General features: G+C 36.0%; 1 non-coding gene across 1 annotated transcript; it reads left to right on the plus strand.

Annotated features, from left to right (window-relative positions):
• The first annotated feature begins 10493 nt into the window (after positions 1-10493).
• Positions 10494-10600, plus strand: LOC120577975 (small nucleolar RNA R71). Its single transcript, XR_005643951.1, has one exon. It is a non-coding gene; the product is annotated as a small nucleolar RNA R71 (small nucleolar RNA).
• Positions 10601-22101: the final 11501 nt, after the last annotated feature.

Raw genomic sequence — 22101 nt, forward strand, 5'->3', positions numbered from 1 at the left:
TATTAGTAAGAGCATCATATTCATCTTTCATAGCCATTTTACAATTATGATTATTTCATGCATCCATGGAAGTTGTGGGTAAGGGATATACAGAGTTTTGAGTTGAGTTACGGAGATTAAAGAGCTTGCAAAGCTTAACAATACCATGTTATGTGATCATCTTACATTATTTTCCACATATTTTTCTGTCATTTTAGTTAAGTTTTGACCAAATTTAGAGAATTTTTAGAACAATTGCCTATGATTTTCGGGACATTTTGTAATGTTTTCATTTTGAGTCATGTAATTCTAGTTTTCCCGAAACCAATAAATTCTTGGGTGTTTTTGATGTAATTCAGAGCAAAGTCATGCAAATCGGCAAAAAAAAAAGCATCTCATGAGAATTTGGGAAGACAATGGATGATGATTCAAAAGGCTTATAAAGATATTACAAAGAGAAGAAATTTTTTCAATGTCCCAAGACAAGTTTAAAGCAAGAAAGCACTCAAAAAGACCAAGTAAAAGGAAAAAAAAAACACACCAAAGGACAACATTAGTGCGCGCCAAGTGTGCTGCCACCCTCCTGATGTGCGGATCAGGCAAGTGTACCAAATCGTTTACCAAGTAATAAAGTGATAAGTAGAGTATCGTATCCACAAGGATTGTCGTTTCGGCCAAACAATTTATGTTACTTATTTTTGTAAGTTTGACGGTATAAAAGATAGGTTCAATTTTTATCTGTTTGCAACATAGCAAGTTTAACTGTTTTTGGATGCAGAAAAGTAAGCAGCGGTTAGGATTCTTCGAATCCCTCCTGTTTATATTGTTGGATATTAAGTAACATATATGTCACGTTTATTTATCTTAGGTAGACTATACAAATGATAAGGCGGTTGGGACGTTCTAACCTAGTCGGTTGTCAAGCTTCACCTGCTGGTCGCATGGTGATCCTTACGTGCGGGGTCTATACTATCTCGGTTGATCTATGTTTATCCCACCAATGGCTAACTGCACCTGCTAATTGCACGGTGATCCTTATGTGAGGGGTCTTGTTAATTCAAAGGTAAATGAAACATAAACTTAAATTGGCGTTCTAGTGTTTCCAAAGGCAATGAAGGCTAAGGTTCCCTTAGGTCGACACATCTATGAATCTTAGGACACTCATAGCACACCCTCTCTACGCTCCTAGTAGTTTTACAAACGGGCATCCCTATCTCGTCTACCTTACTAAGAGTTTTAAGAGAATGGTTCGATAAAGCCTTATTCCCCAGAGACGTTTGTTTCCCTAATTACTAACCAGTTACATCCTAGGTTCGGTAGAGCACCACTCAGTCTTAGTAATGTCATCTCCTAAGTACCTACAACTAGGGTCAACTCTCTTGCATTTCGCTAGTTAATAATCACTTACTTCCTAGTTAGATAGTTACTACCATAATGTTATAAATATCAAAATATAAGCAACAAGAGAGTAGTAGCAATGTTAGGTCATGTCACAACCTACCTAATCTAGGGTTACACTCCATTCAAATAAATAACTCACCAAGAACTTAATTGCGAGCAAAAGAATAAATAAAATAAACGACATATTATATTAAATAAATATCCAACAAAAATAAACAGGGGTTCCTCTTAGAACTCTAACCTAAAAAGATTTAGTTACACATGGTACCTAAAAATAAATTACTAAAGATAAAAATATACCCTAGAAAATCAAGGAGAAGATAGATTCTCCTAAAGCTCCAAAGTCACCTTCCTCTTGAACTACCACAATTTCGAACGAGAAATTCTGAATGAGGAAGGCTGGTATTTATAGTGGTGATTTCTAACTGATTTTGGACTAAAAATGCGGGCTAAACCTAGAAAAACGAAAAAATTACGCTTGCGTCTCTCGCATTTAACATGCTCGGGGCGTATACAACTTGTACTAGGCGCATATTGCTTTGTGGCCATGCGCTAAGCACATGGCATATTCCCTAGGCGCATGGCTGCTCCTTCTTGAAACCAATTTCTCCAATTTTTATCGTTTTTAGGTCTTCGTCTTCAAATAACTTGCCTCTGAACTTGGGAACAAAATTCCTCCCTATGTAATTCACCTGAGGCCTCTTGAATCTTCTCTCTTGGTCTTCCCAAAGTCTTGACAATTCTCTAGATGTTCTTGATTTGCTGATTTGCATGATTTCTTCGTGAATTACTTCAAAACCCCCCTAAAATTGCTATGTTTCGGTAAAATTAGAATTACAAACTCAAATATAGAAAACATTACAAAGTTCCCGAAATCATAGGCAATCTTTCCAATACTCCTCCTTTTTGCTGCTAAAACCTACTGAAAATGACTGAGAAACATGCTAAAGATAACTTAAGATGACCTGTCATCACCTCCCCGGGTGTGTGAACCACTGTTGGAAAAGCATTGGTGCACGAGGCACGATGATGGACCAAATTGGCTAGTGCACCAAATCGCAACAAGTAGTAAGCTGATTTGAATTGCAGGGTTTATTTGCTCCGCCTAATACAAGATTAGGTTTTTGTGATTCAGATGATGAACGATGATTAGAGTTTCCTTGAATCCCCCTTCGTCTTTGAATGGAATTTATCTCTTGAGAAATTAAACAACTTATTTCGTGATCATTGATTTAATGTGCCTCGACAGTATTACTCGCTCGAAGTTCCTAAGTTAACTTGTTAGGACCAACCAGAGTCGTGTACTATGCTAACGAAGGAAAAACAATACCGAGACAACATAAACCTGACCTCTAAGAGATTAAGTCATTATAAAGGCCAATGAACTTGAAGATTTCGGGTTGTCAGTGCCTACTTTTATCCTACAAATCAATCTACAAGGTTACTCTCGTAGTTAACAAATTGTAGAAGCATTAAGGACGGGCATCAGTTTAATTTAAATCTCAACATAAATAAAAGAAATAAATTGAATGAAAACTTTATTAATAAATTCTAACAAATAAGAAGGGGGTTCATTATGGAACCCTAATCAAGAGGTTTAGTTGTTCATGGCAACATACCCTAGGAAGAATAAAAGGACGGCCTTGAATCTCTGATGCTTGACCCTTCCTCTGAACCGCCAATGTTTCTGAAAATATAAAATAGCGTGCAAGGGTCTCTATTTATAACATTAAGTTACTTAGGTATTAAGAGAAGAAAATTGGGCTTTATCCGCCGATCCAGCTAGGAAAACAAGCAAAAAGTGGGTTTTTACCCAGTACCAGGCGCAGGGCGCATGGATTATGGGTGTAGGGCTCCTGGGGAAGCAAGGAATTCTCATTCCAGGCGCAGGGCGCTTGAGGCAGCCTCTCTGGTTCAATTGCTTGCATCAAAACACCTATGGAGTTGCACTATCTAGGATAAAACAGAATTATAATGAGTCGAGTGAAAATAATACAATATGTTCCTATACCATTGACAACTCTTCTATCTCTCATCTTATTTGTCTTCAAATGCAAAGAAAACGTACTAAAAACATAGCCAAAATGTCATATGATGCTATGTCATCACAACCCCAAACTTAAACTATTACTTGTCCTCAAGAAACACAATAGCAAGAAGTTAGAATTCACATAAATTAAATAAAAATCAAACATACCTTTCGGAGGCTTTGCTCAGATTTTCATTCCTCCCACTATCAAACTTGACTAGGTTACCACCTCCATGCAAGCAGATCAAATTTAGAGAGGATACTCTTACTTTCAACCACATACAATTCAAAGATACACGTATTAAATTTCCTGGTTTAAGTTTGGGGTTGTGATAAAACTTAGAGAGGATTAATGAACGTGTATCTACAGGACTGGAATAAGAACATTTGTTTTTATGAACGTGTAGTTTTAGCCTATTTTAGCACTAGACAATGAGCTTGAAAACTATTTTCTAGATGTATGATGTATAAGTGATTTACTAGAATTAGAGGTTAATGATCTTTTAATCGGAAACATATTTGTTTTTAGAGTTAGTTTTCTTTGTTGTACCTATTGTCATGAATCGGATGCATAATTGCATCTTAGATGAATTGTTAAACAATTAGAGAACAATTATAATGTTTATGCTTTTGAAAGTGAAATGTGTTATATGTATATTTATGAGTCGGATCTGTTGCCACCAGGTGTAAGCCAAATCTCAGCCGTTAAGTCTAACACATCAAATGGCTCATAATATTCCATATAATACAAAGTAAAGAACTTGATCGCATAGTCATTCTCATTTCTAGTTTTACAAACCCTAAAGCTTCAATGTGCGGCGTGCCAATCTACTACCCAAACTTGCAAATTGGAAATTTAATTGTTATGATATCATAAGAATGAAATGCTTAAGTACTTGAAAAAAAAATCTATGTGCAGGTAGTGTAAAACATTTTTACAAGCGCATCCAAAATCAAATTACATTATAGTGCCGTTTTAATAGGTTAGTTCTTAAGATATCTAAAAAAAATATCTAAATGACAAGATTTAATAGGATGTATGAGTAAAAAAGTTTTACATCAATGCATATAAATTAAATATAAGAAATCTTTATTTCAAATACTATTCGCAGAGGCAAATGTTAAAGAACGTTAGAATGAAAAGAGTTTTCTTCCTTGCATAATTAAAATATTGAACATATTTTCATCTTAAGACAATACATAATTTAAAGAAAAATCAAACATAATTAAAATATTTAAAAAGAAATCACAAAAATCAATGAAACTAGTGCATTTATTCAGAGAATTTACTACAAGTTTTCTTCTGAAGTTCTCCACTACTTTACTAAAACTCATAAGTCAGTTGAGATATTGTTTGACCTGGTTGTTGATGAGATAAAACCGCAAGTGCACGGTCTTATCGAATTAGTATGAAAAGAGTATCGTTCCGACAAGGAGTAGTTTAATTCAATTAACCTTTGGAAATGATTAGAAGAGAAAAGAATTGTAAGTTGGGGGTTTTCAAGCGATTGAAAATTAATAATATAAAAAGAGCCTTCGGATCGTTGGTTTCATCTAAATAACAAGTCATTCTCAAACCAAAACTATAAGCTTATAATGTTATGTTAGACTTAATTTCTCAAGACAGTTTCTCTTATGTTCCTCTAGCAACCAAACCTATTTCGCTGACTTGATTACTATTAGATTTTGGTTCCTCTAACAACCAAGCCTATTTCGCTGACTTGATTGTTATTAGTTCCCTTGAAGATCGAAACTATATGTCTCAAAGATTGCAAAGCCTATTTCGCTGACTTTGCAATCCTTGTCTAAATTCACTTGTTCGAATATCAAAGCTCCACTTTCGTTTTATGAATTGATATTTGGAATAATGGATAAACAATTATCAAACCCTCCACTTTCGTTTCCACAGTTTGATAATGGTTGATCCATGTTAAAGCGGTGAATTTAGATAAGAAATTAGGGTTACATAAGATTAAGGCTTAGAGCTTGGTTTGATTAGGATTATGTCATTTAGACTTATCCAACAATCCCAAGACAAGGAGAAGTCTACTCACTCATGTTCATCGTAGACATGGGGGAGAAGAGAGAAAGCATAAAAGTAAATGACAAGAAAATAAAGGAAAAGAAAAGAACTTTAATTAGAAAAGCAATTGTCACTTATTGAATTCCAAGTAAAGATGAATATTTGTGATGGATGGCTACTCTATTTATAGCATTCATTCGACTTAAAATTTAAGCTATTACATTCGGGCTAAAAATAGAGTAGCTTACATAGAGTAGATTTCATTCAGCTTTCTGGATGTGGACTAGTTTTTTGGAAGGCAAGGTCTGGCACGGGCGTGCCAGTGTGAGCACGGGCCGTGCCAAGGTTCTGGATGAATTGGCTTCAAAATTTCTCCGTTTTCTCGAATCATACTCGGACAATTACCTACAAAACAATTAAAAACAAACAACAAAACTAAACAAAAGCAGTTAAATGCGTGGGTTGCCTCCCACGAAGCGCTTCTTTATAGTCATTAGCTTGACGTTATAAGAAAGTGTCCTTAGAAGGGATCAAAGAGGTCATATTGTGTAGATGACGCTAATGAGCGTTCTTTCACATCATGACCTTTAATCACGTTGCAAGAATAGAGAGCGGGACCTTTCATATAATTCTCCAACTCAAACCCTATCAGCTCATCACTCACTTGAAAAACAATCCTACCATTCTGAACATCTACTATAGCACCCGCAGTGGCGAGAAAGGGTCGTCCTAAGATTATAGGGCACTCATTGTCCTCATCTATGTCAAGCACCATGAAATCAGTTGGGATGTCTATCCCTTCTATTTTAACGGGGATGTCCTCGACATATCCGACAGGTTGGATATCAGAACGATCGGCTAACTTCAATGTTGTTTCGGTAGGCTTTAACTCTCCCAACCCCAGCCTTTTAAAGAGGGGTAAGGGCAACAGACTAACACTAGCTCCTAAATCACATAAGGCTCGGTTAAAGGTTTCACTCCCTATCGTACAAGGGATGGCAAAACTTCCTGGATCTCTAAGCTTTGTAGGTGGCTTCTTGATGATTGCACTATTTTCCCTTGTCAAAGCTATTGTTTCATTATGATCTATAGTCTTTTTCTTTGAAAAAATTTCTTTTAAAAACTTGGCGTATAGAGGCATACGAGACAAAGCTTCAGCAAAGGGAATCTTAATGCAAATCTTTTGAAGTATGTTTAAAAATTTAGTGAATTGAGCCTCCAAGTTGAGCTTAGTAAGCCTTAATGGTGTAAGGGCTTTATTCTTATCAAGCGGTTTCTCACTTTCTATCACACCTTTCTTACCTAGACACTTAACACTCTCTCCCTCGACACTTTTGGCTTTAGCAACTGTAACAGCCCGATTTTTAGCTAGGTTTATTTTAATTATTTTAATTATGTGTTTGTGTGTGATTATTTGTGCTTGTGTGTATTTAATTGTCATCGGGTGCATTTTCATGGGTTTTCGTATTAGAAGGGTATTTTGGTAATTTTGTGAGGATGGGTAAAATTATAATTTTTAGTGGGAATTGCTTTAGTAATTAGTGAGAATGGTTATTTCATTAAGTTACTAGAGAAAGTCGAGATTTTACCGTTAGTGACATTTTACCGTTATTAATTAAAATATCGTTTGGAGTGTAGTAATATTTTTGGTTTGAATAGAAACGGGTTAAGCCCACTAGAAACTAAGTTAAGCCCATTAGTAGAGATAACACTAGGGTAGTGTTAGAAGAACCAAATCATTTTCATTTCACAAAACATTTCTAGAGAGAGAAAGTGGGAAGAGAAGACAAGGGTTTGGAGAGAAGAACTTGAAGAATCCAATTGGGAAAGCTTAGGAGCTAAATTGAAGCCTAGGTTTGGTCTAATCTTCATCTAAGGTAAGGGGGTTAGTCTTTATCATAATCATGTTCATTCTTTGCAATTTTTCATGATTTGGATGAAATGGGTTGAAATGAATGAATGGATAATTGTTGCTAAATTCGTGCTCCAACTTTGATGATATGTTTGTATGCATGAATTGATAATAATTGTATGTTTGTTGGTTAAATTACATGTTTGAATATGTGAAAATGAAAAGTTATGAAAATTGTGCAAAATGGATGAATTTGACATGTTGTTGTTGAATTATGATGGAGGGTATGATTATATGTTATGATTGTAGTTGATTGATGATGTTGATCTGATTTCATAACTTGGGTATGATTTATGTTGAGATGTTGTTGTGAATTGTGTTGAATTTGAAGGGATGAATTGTGGTTGTTTGAAAACTTATTGTTTTGAGAAAAGTTATTTTAAAACAATTTCATAACTTGTACAAATGCCCCGAAACGAGCGAGTTCGATGTGTTAGAGCCTCGGGTTATGCCTCGGATCACTTTTGATGATTGAGGATTTTAAACGTTCGATTTTTGATCGAAACTAGCGAAAACCCGCGGCCGAGACACGCGAAAACGCGCGTTTACGGAGCGCTGCGCCTATAGTGGAGCGCTGGGCGCCCACTTACAGGGAGTCAGCGCTTGGGCGCTGCACCTCTAGCGCCAGGCGCCCATGACAGGACAACGGGAACGTTGTTCCGTGTCCGAGTGCTTGGGGGTGGTCGTGCAGGGGTCCTAGGCGATCGTTTTGAAGTGTTCTTTTGCTGTTTTCACCTACTTTTCTACTGGAACACATTTGGCTTTGTCGAAAATTTAATTTTCTAAATGGTTTGAAACTTGAGTTTGTGTCGTTTCGGTTTTTCGGAAATTGTTGGAACTTGGTCTTGTTGAACAAAAGGAGTTGCAAGCTTAGTCTACAGTTCTTATGGGCTTAGGCAATGCTTGTAAGGTTCGTACAATGTCTTAATCATGTCAAAATTGATTTTCGGGTGGGAATGTGGAATGTTTAAACTTGGGATTTTCTCATACGAACTTAGGCTAACCTTTGAACTAATGATCGATAGTTCGTAAGTGGCCTAAGCTCATACTTATATGATTGATTAAGATTGAATTGTAGGATTTCAAACTTGAATAAGTTGCCTAGCTTTGAAAATTATCAATGTTGGCTGTTTACCACATGATTTGGATTTTTGTCGGAAATGTTTCTTTAGCAAATTGTTTTGTGAGTTATTGTGATTATTCTTGTATGACTAAGTGAAGTTGTATGAGGAAGTGATTATATTTTGGATATGATGTTTATCATGAGATGTTGTTTTTCCCTATTACTTGGAATATGAGAATGCTTGAAATGGTGAAACTATATGATATAGTTGATGTTGCATGACATTGTTGACTATTGATAATTATGTTGAAGTGTGATGGTGAATACTATGATTTAATTGTGTATGGGCATGTTTTCTTGATAATGCAATGTTGTGGAGATAATCAATATAATTGGGTGTTGTCCTATATATTGAGTTTGAAATGGTGATTGTTGTCGCATTATCGAGTCCTTACACATGTCCATGCATCATAGTCGTTGTTGCTGTAAAAGGGATGACTCTTTTACTTCGAGATTATTGTAAGGCAGAGGTGAGCCTTACATGCGATGTTGACTTGTCCATCGGAGGTGACGACCTTGTTGAGATTTTGGTACCGCATACATTTATGTGTCCATAAGTGCATATCATAACATGAGTCATATGTGAATTATGTGATTGGTGATGAATTGAGATGAATGAATGTTGCTAATGATTGTCTATGACTGATGTTGTGAATGAATATTTATGATTGGATAATTATTCATGTGATTGATACATGTGGATATGAACTAGCAAGTTGTGATATAAGTATTTATGCATGACTATTATTATTCAAGTACATGATATCATTGAATTTGATTATTATCTGGATTATGATAATGTAATGCTTACCCCCAGTGGTTTTAACCGCCTACTTGCCTGTATGGGTGAGTAGACGTTGTGCAGGAGTAGTCTCGGTGAGTCTTTGCTTGGGATATCGGGAGCTTCCTCCGATATCGGTGTCGTGTCGGCTCTGATCTAGGCTTGTCGTGTCGGTCTATATTAGGTTGTTTATATTTTCGTTTGGATTATTATTTTATTGATGACTACCCGTATGTTTGGGTTTTGAGATTTATCTTTGGGATATGATTTATTTGCTCATGACATGTATATATTTGATCACTCTGATTTATATTCCGCTGTAACTGTTGAGGTTTACATACATGTCTATCGGTTTTTGAATTTTGAATAAGACGTAATCTCTATTTCTTGAATAAATGTATTATTCGCATGTTTAATTGCTTTAATAGAAATAGGAGCGTTACAGCAACGGTCTCTTCTAACTTGCTACCCCCAAGAAAAATAGCGTTGACATGAGCTTTGGGGTTTCTTTCAGGTTGACCAGGAAAGACTCCTGGTGTTTGAGAAGAGGTGGCCACTTGTTGGGCCACTTGGGAGATCTGGGTCTCAAGCATTTTGGTGTGTGTGGCGATAGAATCAACCTTGGTAGTGAGTTTGGAGAGAGAGTCGTTCAGAAATCCTGTTTGGTTTTTCAGTTATTGAAGATTTTTATTTTGATTAGCTATGCAATTTTCCAACAAAATCTCCAAACTTGATTTCTGAGCCAGCCTCTGGTTGTTTATATAGCCAGGTGGTGTTGCTTGTCCATAGGAACCTTGAGGATTTTTGTAAAAATTTTGATTTGGCCTCATTCCTTGGTTATATTGAGCGTAATTCAGTTGCTCAATATTGGCAGCACTACCTAACTGACAATCAACACCGATATGACCGGATATACCACAGATTTCACAAGGAGGGGATGCAGAAGAAGGTGTGACAACATTAACATTAAGTTTTTCAAATTTTTGGGTTAATGCTTCAACCTTAGCAGCAAGGTGGTTATAATCAGAGACTTCGTATATACCTGTCTCTTTCTTAGAGGGAGTAGGAGCGGTGACGGCTCTCTCGTTGGTCCATTGATAATGATTCTGAGCCATGTCTTCAATCAAGGCATAGACCTCCGTATAATTTTTGTTCATTAGAGCTCCACCTGCAGCTGCATCAACAGACATCTTAGTGGTATATGACAAGCCATTATAAAACGTGTGGACTATAAGCCACTTTTCTAGGCCATGGTGGGGACAAAGTCTAAGCATTTCCTTGAAATGCTCCCACGCTTCATAGAGAGACTCCCTATCTTTTTGATTGAACCGCGTGATTTGATCTCTAAGTTTAGCGGTTTTAGATGGGGGGAAAAATCGGGCAAGGAATGCTCGCCTCATATCGTCCCATGAAGTGATGGAACCGACTTCTAGGGAATGGAACCAAGCGCTAGCTCTATCCCTTAAGGAAAAGGGAAAGAGATGAAGTCTTACGGTTTCTTAGTTCTCTTTTATGGTGCCACTGAGTCTAAAGAAGGAAGAAATATGGAGATTTGGATCCTCAGTGGGTGATCCAGAAAACTGATTTTGCTGCACCAAATTGAGTAGTGCAGGCTTGATCTCGAAGTTATTACCCTCAACCGTTGGGTACACGATAATAGCTTGTGGCTCTTCCGTTGAAGGAGTAGCATACTCTTTGAGAGTGCGTTCAGCCATAGCAGTATTATTTTGTGCCTCTCTCTTTTTCTTATGCAAATATCTTTCGATCTCAGGAATAAAAGCTCCGAGACTTTTACTTCTTCGCATAAGAAATCGAGAACCCAAGAAGTTAGTGGTAATACAAAGAAAGAAAGAAGAAGAAGAAAAGAGGGAGAAGAGGGAGTTCTAATCACAAAGAAAGAGTTAATCAAATTAGTTTACTCCTCGGCAGCGGCGCCAAAAACTTGATGAGATAAAACCGCAAGTGCACGGTCTTACCGAAGTAGTATGAAAAGAGTATCGTTCCGACAGGGAGTAGTTTAATTCAATTAACCTTTGGAAATGATTAGAAGGGAAAAGAATTGTAAGTTGGGGGTTTTCAAGCGATTGAAAATTAATAATATAAAAAGAGCCTTGGGATCGTTGGTTTCATCTAAATAACAAGTCCTTCTCAAACCAAAACTATAACCTTATAATGTTATGTTAGACCTAATTTCTCAAGACAGTTTCTCTTATGTTCCTCTAGCAACCAAGCCTATTTCGCTGACTTGATTACTATTAGATTTTGGTTCCTCTAACAACCAAGCCTATTTCGTTGACTTGATTGTTATTAGTTCCCTTGAAGATCGAAACTATATGTCTCAAAGATTGCAAAGCCTATTTCGCTGACTTTGCAATCCTTGTCTAAATTCACTTGTTCGAATATCAAAGCTCCACTTTCGTTTTATGAATTGATATTTGGAATAATGGATAAACAATTATCAAACCCTCCACTTTCGTTTCCACAGTTTGATAATGGTTGATCCATGTTAAAGCTGTGAATTTAGATAAGAAATTAGGGTTACATAAGATTAAGGCTTAGAGCTTGGTTTGATTAGGATTATGTCATTTAGACTTATCCAACAATCCCAAGACAAGGAGAAGTCTACTCACTCATGTTCATCGTAGACATGGGGGAGAAGAGAGAAAGCATAAAAGTAAATGACAAGAAAATAAAGGAAAAGAAAAGAACTTTAATTAGAAAAGCAATTGTCACTTATTGAATTCCAAGTAAAGATGAATATTTGTGATGGATGACTACTCTATTTATAGAGTTCATTCGACTTAAAATCTAAGCTATTACATTCGAGCTAAAAATAGAGTAGCTTAAAATCTAAGCAAAAGCATAAGCTATTTAATTCCACGTAGTTACTTTTGCTGTCGGGTTGTGATATGAGGCGAGCCAACCGTTCCATAGCATTGGTGATGCTATTCATCGCATCTGAAGTCTTGGTTTACATGGTGGTTTTTGGCGATGCCAAGAGATAGAGAAAACTGCTCAGTGCCTAAATGACTCCTACAGATAGTAAACAAACAGAAATTAAGAAAAATGAATAAATGAACGAGAGAGTGATATTTTACAAAACTATGGTGTAATCTCATTAAGAAAAATGTATAAATGCAGTGACCATTTCGTGACAATTTGTTTCTTTTTTTTTTTTTTTTTTTTTTTTTTTTATATATATGAGTCACTCGTTGTGGCCGGAGGGAGTAATAATATAAAATGATATTGTACGGATTACAATTACTAACGTACGTAAACTTGCTGATTATGGCCAAAAGTAAATTTTCGATTTTGACATTGAATGCAATGATATTCGTGATTAAATGTAGTAAATGTTCATACTATCGTTAGTTTGTACTACTTCGAATGGAGATATTCGTGATTAAAAGCAGGTATTAAGATTGAATGCCCAAAAATTGAAATTGAATGCATGATAGACTTTGAATACATTTTATGATTAAACTTAGTATCTTTAAAAAAAAAATGATTAAACTTAGTAGTCTTTAAAGGTTAATGCATTCATTCATAGGATATTTGACATTGAATGCAAGAATGGAAAAAATATTAATTTTTTATTTTTTTTATCATTCATAGTTTGGACTAAAAAAAAGGACTAACAAATAGTACTAACCTGTATTTATGCGATTTTCGGCTTTAATTGACACTTAAAATTGTTGATTGTGGTCTAGAAATGAAATTTGGAGTTTGAATGTTGGATATTTGCATTGAATGTAGAAGTGATTGAATTATTCATATATTTGAATTTTTTTAACTGAATGCAGGATATTCATGATTAAGTGGGTGATTATTGAATGCAGTATATTTGTAATTGAATGCAGTATCAATTTTGAATTTGAATGCAGGATACAAGGGACAGCTATCGTATGAATAAACTATATTTTCTACCACTTTAAACTAGTGATTTATTCCAACCTCTTACAATTTACAAACAAACACTTGCAATTCAAATTATCTAAGTTGAAGTCCCACCTGGGGTTAAATAAGTTTTAGATTTCTATAAAAAATTTCAAATTTTGATTTTTAGTTTCTCTAAATTTTCCATCAAGTTTAGTCCTCTAAATATTTTTCGTTCGTCATTTTTGGTCTCTGTTTTTAAGTCAACTCATTGTACCCTTCACATTTTAGAATAACTTTTTAGAAAGATGTTTAGAATATTATAACTATGTATCACACAAAAGTTTAGAATTTTTTGACAAAATATGAATGTTTAAGCGTTAACAACTTAAAAATTCTTATTCAATTTGTCTTTTATTAAAAAAAAAAATTGGCAAAAGAGAAATAATTCAAGGGTGACAAAAAGGAATGCAAAAAAGACAAATCAAAATTCCAAAGGATACGCATGAGTTAAATACAAGTGGGGATGAAAAATAGTTGAGGAACTAAGAAACTAGAACAAGATTCAAATTCAAAACCTAGGTTTGATAACCAACTCTAAGACATTTTCCGAGGAGCAAACAACCGTAACACAAAAAATATGAAATTTTTATTCAACTTTAAGCCACTTGAAGTAAACAACAAAGAGTTTTAAGTCCAAAGCTTAGCAAAAGTCTCTTGCTCCAACCTTTTAAAGAGAATGCTAATCTATGAAGTACAAACACAGACACGGATACTAAACAGAAACACTAACAAGGACACGCCAAGGCGTTGCAGCTCAATCGGGAAACCAAAGGTCCATCTGAAGTTTAAAAACTTTGTTTGGCGAGTGTGTAGGGGTTGCTTTCAAACCCGAGAACACTTTAATAGTCAAGGAGTACATTGTCTAATAGATTGTGCTCTTTGTGGGAATAATTATGAAGAAAATATTCATGTATTGTTGGAGTGTCCAAGCGTTATCCAAGCCTGGCATGATGTGAACTGTAACGCCCGTTTCGAATTATTTATATATTTATATTTATAGATGAGTTTATATTATATTTATATAATATATACGTGATTTATGTGATTTTTATGATTGAGGTAGTTTATATGAATTTTATGAGGAGTTGTGACTTATTTTATTGTTTAATAAAATAAGATTTGAAAATAAAATAAATATTGAGTTTAGGGGCTGTTTTGATATTTTAGAGAGTTTTCGGGGAGAAAGAGAGAAAAGATAAGATAATTGGAGGAGGTATAAAAGGGAAACCTAGTTTTAGAAAAAACGTTGTACGTACGATCAGTTTTTTGGAAAAAGGGAGAAAAAGCCAAGAGAAGGGAGAAGACCTAGAGGGGCTGCGATTTTCATCATACAAGGTAAGGGTGAGACTAACTTTGCAATCTTATTAAGTCTATGAATCAATGGTTGTATTTACCATGAATTAGGATGAGTTTAAGAGGAATCGAAAATTAGGTCAAATTGAATGAATTGATGATTAAACGGTGAAAAGTTGTTAGATTGATGTAGAACTGTTCCTAGACCTTAGATAATGTATAGGATGAATTCTGGGATCAATGTTAGGCTTAAAACCATGAGAAAGGATGAATTTTCGTAAAAACTGCACTTCTGCCCGAGCCTACATTCATCGCTCGCCCTCGCAAACGATGAACCTCGCCTCGCGAGTGATAAAGTTCATCGCTCGCCACGCGAACCATTTCTCATCGCCTCGCGAGTTGCACGTCGCAGCTCGCCATAGCGAACAGATGAACTCGCCTAGCGAGCTAGACCAGAGAGCATGCAAGATTTCGTATTTTTGACTTTTGAGTTGAACCTTAGATGCCTTTGAGTGCCTGAACATGTCTAATAATGATTAGGAAAGAATGTAGGATGAGATTGAACCTGGAATTGAACTTATGGGATTCTGACCTGAACTCGCCACGGCGAGCAGAGGATCTCGCCTCGCGAGTGACGCAGAAACAGAGTGACTTATTGGATTTTGCGACCTTTGTTGCACGAGTTGTCGAGAGTTGAACCCTTGGGTAGGATTAAGATTTAATAATAAGGTTAATTATAATATGTGAAGCTGAATAAGATATGTTGTTGTTGATTAAGATGTGTTATAATGTTTATACATTACTTGAAGAATGTTTGTATACATAAGATGTTGATGAATTGAATTTGATATAATTATGTCATGCTGTTGTATACTGCCTATGTTGCTGTTTGTTATTTAACTAAGCTGCATGAGTCGGTCTAAGATGTTGAAGATGATGACGTTCCAAATTATTGGACTAATATAAGAGGTTGTCGAATTAAGTTGTTTAAGAGGTCGAGTCCATGCATTAACATTCATAGTTGGGGGCTTGATGCCCTGGAGCTTTGTACTCACCACGTTGGAGCATTAGCTCAAAATTAGCGATGGGGGCTTGATACCCTGGAAGTATATTAATACTCAAATAGCGATGGGGGCTTGATGCCCTGTATTGGTACCACATGCATATAAGAGGTCTAAGTTGCATAGTTGCATTTGTCGGGTCGATGATGATAAAATGATTAAGTTGAGATTATTATGAAGTGATTTGTGATATATTATTATCAATGTTGATTAATAAGATGTTTTATGTTGTTAAATATAATTGTTGAATTATATGCTTAATATTATTGTTTTGTGAAATCTAACCCCTTCTGCTTAGAAATGTTGCTCTTTGTATGAGTAACTTGCAGGTCATCCAGAGTAGGTTGTTGTTTGTGCTGTCGTGAGTGGCCTTGCCTCACTGAGTCTTAGGTTGCTCTGATACGTAACGGGAGGGGATCTTTAGTGGCTATTTCTCTTTCCTTTACGTACATGATATGTCTTGATATTACTTAACTGAATTTATGATGTGTTTTGATGAGGCCTGCGTGCCAAGATAATTTATGATGTTGAATTTAATTCGCCTGCTTTATGTTGAAGTTATGCTGCAGGATAAATTATGATTTATCTATTTTTGAGATTTTAAGAAGTGTGATATTCTGTTATATGTTGTTTACTCTGATTATATGTTTGAAATTTTTATGTTGGGAAAACGGGGTGTTACAATTGGTATCAGAGCAGGTCGGTCCGTCCGGCCAATTAGAAGAGTCGTGTCGAGTTTTAGTAATAGTTATATTACTACCTTATGTTGTTGTTGCTTGATGTGTAGAAACTAAGAGATGGCTGGAAGAAACGACGCTGCGTTAGCTGCTGCACTACAAGCTGTAGCTCAAGCTGTGGGACAACAACCTAATGCAAATGCTGGTGCGAATGCTGAGTCGAGGATGCTTGAGACCTTCCTGAGGAATCATCCTCCTACTTTTAAGGGAAGATATGACCCCGATGGAGCCCAGACGTGGCTTAAAGAGATTGAAAGAGTTTTCCGTGTTATGCAATGCACTGAAGTTCAGAAGGTGCGATTTGGTACATATCAGTTGGCTGAGGAAGCTGATGATTGGTGGGTTAGTCTTCTACCTACCCTAGAGCAAGATGGTGCTGTTGTGACTTGGGCTGTGTTTAGGAGGGAGTTCCTAAACAGATAATTTCCGGAAGATGTTCGCGGGAAGAAAAAGATCGAGTTCCTTGAGCTGAAGCAAGGAAACATGTCGGTGACTGAGTATGCTGCCAAGTTTGTGGAATTGGCAAAGTTTTATCCGCACTACATTCTAGAGACTGCTGAGTTTTCGAAGTGTATCAAGTTTGAGAACGGGTTATGATAACCGACAAAAATGTAGGTTATTACCTTCAATTTTACCTCTAAATCAAGTTTCTTTTGAGTGATTGCATAACATATTTCTCCTTATTTTGTGTTTTGAATTGTTTTACTATGCTGATCTCCTCTGCAATTTATTGCATGTTATTTTGAACATTTGACTTGCTCCGAGTATGTTTGGTTATGTAGGAATGGAGACAGATAAATGGAAGGTTACGAGAAAGCTTCCAAGTGGACAGATACATGTTTTGTTGAAGTTTGCTGATGGATTCTTCCTGGCCAGCAGGCGCTAGGCGCCAGAACCATGCTTCAAAGGCGCCAAACACCAGAAGAAGGGCGCTAGGCGCTAGGAAACCACTTCAGAGGCGCCAGCTCTCTGGAAGTTGGCGCATGCAGCAGCGCAGCGCTGCGATTGTTCGTGTTTGTCAAGTTGTGCACCGGCGCTAGGCGCCCTAGTCGGGTCAAAGCGCCCCGTGTTGGGCCTGTTATGCTATAAATACCTTTTTATCAAATTGGAACGGGCTTGGGGAATTAATTTTGGGTGGAGAAACCTGTGACCTAGCAGACAAGACACAAATGAGGTGGCTTTCAACACCATTGAAGGAGATTTATCAAGAATCTTTCATGGATTGTTCTTGTAATTCTTCTTAAATCTCTTTCTCTTGTTTATTTGCTATGAATAACTAAACCCTCCGTTGTTGGGGATGAGTAGACCTAGATGAATACATTTGTCATGTGATTGGATTATGATTATTGATGAAACTGATTGAATTGTTTTTCTTATCTCCATGCTTAATGCTTTTATTGATTGATCACCTTTAAATTGATTTACGGTTTATATTGTGAAACGGAAGTTGAATTTATAAACGCTTTGAGATAAGAAATTCTTGCCTTTGTAATCTAGGAATAGATGCAAACCCTTGAAACCACTTGAGAATTCTTGTTCATTCATGCTTAATTCTAATCTTAAATTCACAAAGGAATTAGGAGTTGTTTTAGAATTAATGGTTTTGTCACCAAGGAATTAGGGCAAGAATAAATTAGAGAATTCGGTAATAATTCGATAAGTTGATTCAATAGTTATATTCGAGTTACTAACTTAAGATAGTCATCTAGCGAACCTCATCCTCAACAATTTTCTTATTATAAAGTTCAAACAAATTTTCTTCTGTTTAATTTACATTATTGCTATCAAACAAATCTCGTACCTTTTTGTTCAATTAAGTAACAAGTATTATTCGACAGTATAACGCGATCCTTGAGTTCGACACTCGGTCTTACCGTTTTAAATTTACTACTTGAACGATTTCGTACACTTGCGAAAATCGCTATCAAGTTTTTGGCGCCGCTGCCGGGGATTGCTAAATCACTGTTGAATTTTCTTTTTGCTTAATTGAAATTTTTTGCTTTGCAATAAAATTTCTGTTTTTATTTTATTTTTATTTGTTAAGTTTTCTAATGTGGAGTTCCAGTTATGTTTTTCTTCTTTGTTGAGATAATTAACCACCACATAGTATGGAAGAATTTGATGATTATCTTCTTCTACAACTTTTGGATGAAACTGAGACTTGTCTTCTTTCTGCACAATGTCGTATACTTGAGGGGCAGATCATGAGAGATGCATTTGAAAAAGATCTCCTTCAGGTTCTACCTCATAGATTTGATTTTTGTAGCGAAGGACATATGAGTGACACTTTTGATTATTATGTCTTACCATCAAAAGGTGAAGAACAATTGGTCTTGGAAGCAGAAGAAGATGAGTTTTTCATGAAAAAGATCAATTGGAAGCAAATTCTACATACTCAAATACTTCAAAAAGATTCATATGACAAGAACTTTCATTCCAAGGATGTTTTGATTGAATTCATGAATAATAATCAAGGTTCAATCGAAAGATTTGAGAGTCAATGTGAAAGGTTATTTGAGCAAGTGGTTGAGTTTGAGAAGCTTAAGATTGGAGATAAGTTCAGTGTTGTGGGAAAGAAAGAAGATGAGGGGGAATCAAAAAACATTAAGGATGTTATAGTTGGTAAGGATACTCAAAAGTCCCAACTTTGGGGGGACTTAGATGCCCAACCAAATATTCATCAACAAAACATTTCTCCAATTTATTTTAGCAACAAGGCAGGGAAAAAGGAAGAGATTGATGAAGTCCTAGATGCCATTTATGCCTTGTTCATTGTTGTCCACTTGAAAAGGATATGGAAGCAACATCATCTATTTTTCAAGTTCATGGAGTTCTTATCCAACAAAAGGAAGAAGAAGGATGATGAGTTCTTTGTATCATATATGCCACCTTAACAGTGGTTGATGCGTCAAGCTAATGACATTAAAAAAGCGCTTCGTGGGAGGCAACCCACGTCAGTAAGCAATTTTCTATATGTTTTTCTTTCTTTATGTTTTTTTTTTTATTGTTCTCAAATAAAAATTATTATCACATAACCACTTACTGGTTGCCACTCGTAGCATTGATTGTTGAGTTTGCATGAATATTTTAACATTTCCATTTCAAAAAAAAAAATTAAAATTGTTTTTGTCTTAGAGAATTGTTCTGACTGCCAACGCAGAGGGCTAGCTTACTGACAAAGTTCAAGAGCATAATGGCTATGGGGCATGCTGCAGAAGATATTCATTAGAATCACCATCTCTTTTCTCTATAGCATAACTGGTGAGAATTTGAGCCAAACATTTTCCAATTTTTACTGTAATTCTTTCATATGTGAGTATCCATGTTTGAATGTTATTTTTAAGGAGCTTGCATTGGTTCTCTACAGACTGTTGGCCATATTTTCGTACACACGAGGCACTTGTTTGGTACTCTGAGCCTTTTCAAGCCACCCTTATTATTATGATTATCCTTTGCTAACCCCTTTGAGCCTTCATGCAAAATTTTCTTTGTTGTTTTGGTGACAAACCATGTCACAAGTTTTGAACCCACTTTATTATATCTGTTTAATTCCTTTGGAGTTAGATAGAGCCATAGGTACTTGGTATTGGTTTAAAACTAAGTTTGGGGTTGCTGTTAGAACTAGCAACATTTTAAGTTTGGGGTGAGGTACTAGTAGAACCTTGTTAAAAAAAAAAAAAAAGTGAAAGAAAATTGGTAGACTTAATAAAAAAAAATGGTCTACACAAAAAAAAAAAAGAGCCAAGGAATAAAAAAATTGGTCTCTTCAAAAATGAAAAAAAAATGTATAAAATAAATAAGTAGTTCTACTAGTACTCATGTTGTTTTGACAAAGAGATTGAAGGTGAGTAGTACTTTAATGTTTAGGGATCTATAATGTATCTAACTCCATTTCTTTTGATTAACCTACTTTCCCAAATACGTCCCACCTTAACCTAAGCCACGCTATAACCCTGAAAGACCTCTAAAGTGTGTGTGATTATATGAGCTCGAATGTTTGTTTAGAATTTCTTCAAGTTCATAGCAAAATGCATTAACATGTCGATTAGAGAGGGCAAATGCCATGACCAGCCCCACTGGCTTTGAGAATTGCTGACGAAGAGAATAGGAAATAGAGTATGGTTGAAAGCATGAACTATCTTCTCTAAGTCTGCCCCGCTTGAGCGAAATTGGTAAGTTAGTCAACGCCGGAAGTGGAATGAAAGAGGATCTGAGCACCCTCTCGGAAAGGTATGTCATTTTCAAATTTGTGCAAATTCTAACTTTTTCCTATTTTGTTACTTGAGTACAAGCAACATATTAAGTTTGGGGTTGTGATGACTGTAACGCCCACTTTCGTTTAATCGTTATTTAATCGAGATTAGGCAATTATATTATAATTATATAGTATATGCATGATTTTGGTATGTTTTGATGATTTGATCGATGACGTGTTAAGTTATGAGTATTGAAGGATTTGATTATGATATGGGAATTATTTTATTGTTAAATAAAATAAAGATTTGAAAATAATATAAAATATTTAGTTGAGGGCTGTTTTGATATTTTAGATAGTTTTGGGGGAGAAAGTGAGATAAGATAAGTAATTAGAAAAAGATATAAATAGGAGAAGACCTAATATTTTAGAAACTCATTGTACGTGAAAACTTTTGGAAGAAGGGAGAAAAGCCAAGTCTAGAGGAATCAAGGTAGAGTGCTGCGGTTTTCTTCATTCAAGGTAAGGGTGAGACTAGTAATTCAATAGCATTGATTGTTGTAATTCTGATGATTAATTGACAAAGTTAGGATTGATTTAGAAAAGTTTTGGAATTAGGTTAAAACCCTAAAAATTGATGATCAAACGGTAAAACTTGTTTAGATTGATGTAGAAACCGTCCTTTAACCTTAGAATATGTTTAGGATGAATTCTGGAATCAAAATTAGGCTTTGAACCATGTTGTGTGATGGATTTTTGAGAAAAACCCTAGTCTGCCCGTGCTTCTGTTCATCGCTCGCCACGGCGAGGGATGATCCTCGCCTCGCGAGTGATGAATTCATCGCTCGCCACGCGAGCCCCTTTCCTTCGCCTCGCGAGTTGTTTGGTCCAACTCGCCATGGCGAGCAACCCTTTCTCGCCTCGCGAGCTCAGGCAGAGAGCATGTCATGTTTCGTGTTTCGACCTTTTTAGTTGAACCTTGTATACCCTTGAGTACCTGAACATACCTAGTATTGATTAGGAATGAATGTAGGATCAGAGGGAACCCAGAACGACCTTAGTTTGGGAGTTGAGTGGTACTCGCCATGGCGAGTAAGAGCTCTCGCCTCGCGAGTACAACCAGGATGAACTTGATTATGTGTTTGTGCGATCTGTGTCGCACTTGTTGATCAAGAGTGAACCCCTAACTGGTAATGAGACCTAGTGATGTTGTTTAATGCAGACTGTAGAGTTGTTTAAGTTATATTAATATTAATTGGATAAGAACTATTGTATTGTATATTCATGCAAAATGAGAAGATGTGATAATAATGCAATTTATGTGCTATTGATATAATGATATCATCTTGATATGTGACTTGTTTATGCTGCTTCCGTTGTTTAACTAAGTGCATAAGTATATGATGAAGTTTAGCTCCAAATTATTGGATGCATGTTGATAAGTCGATTACGTTGTTTTGTTCATATGTGTCCATGCATAGCATATCATTGAGCTTTGTCCTCACCACGAAAATTAGGAGCTTTGTCCTCCGCACGTTTTATAGGAGCTTTGTCCTCCGCACGATTAAAGTATATTAATACTTATGATGACGATTGGTACCACATGCATATAAGGAGTCTAGGAGCAT

Source organism: Medicago truncatula, chromosome 1 (assembly GCF_003473485.1).
Source record: "Medicago truncatula cultivar Jemalong A17 chromosome 1, MtrunA17r5.0-ANR, whole genome shotgun sequence".
NCBI classification, from domain to species: Eukaryota; Viridiplantae; Streptophyta; class Magnoliopsida; order Fabales; family Fabaceae; genus Medicago; species Medicago truncatula.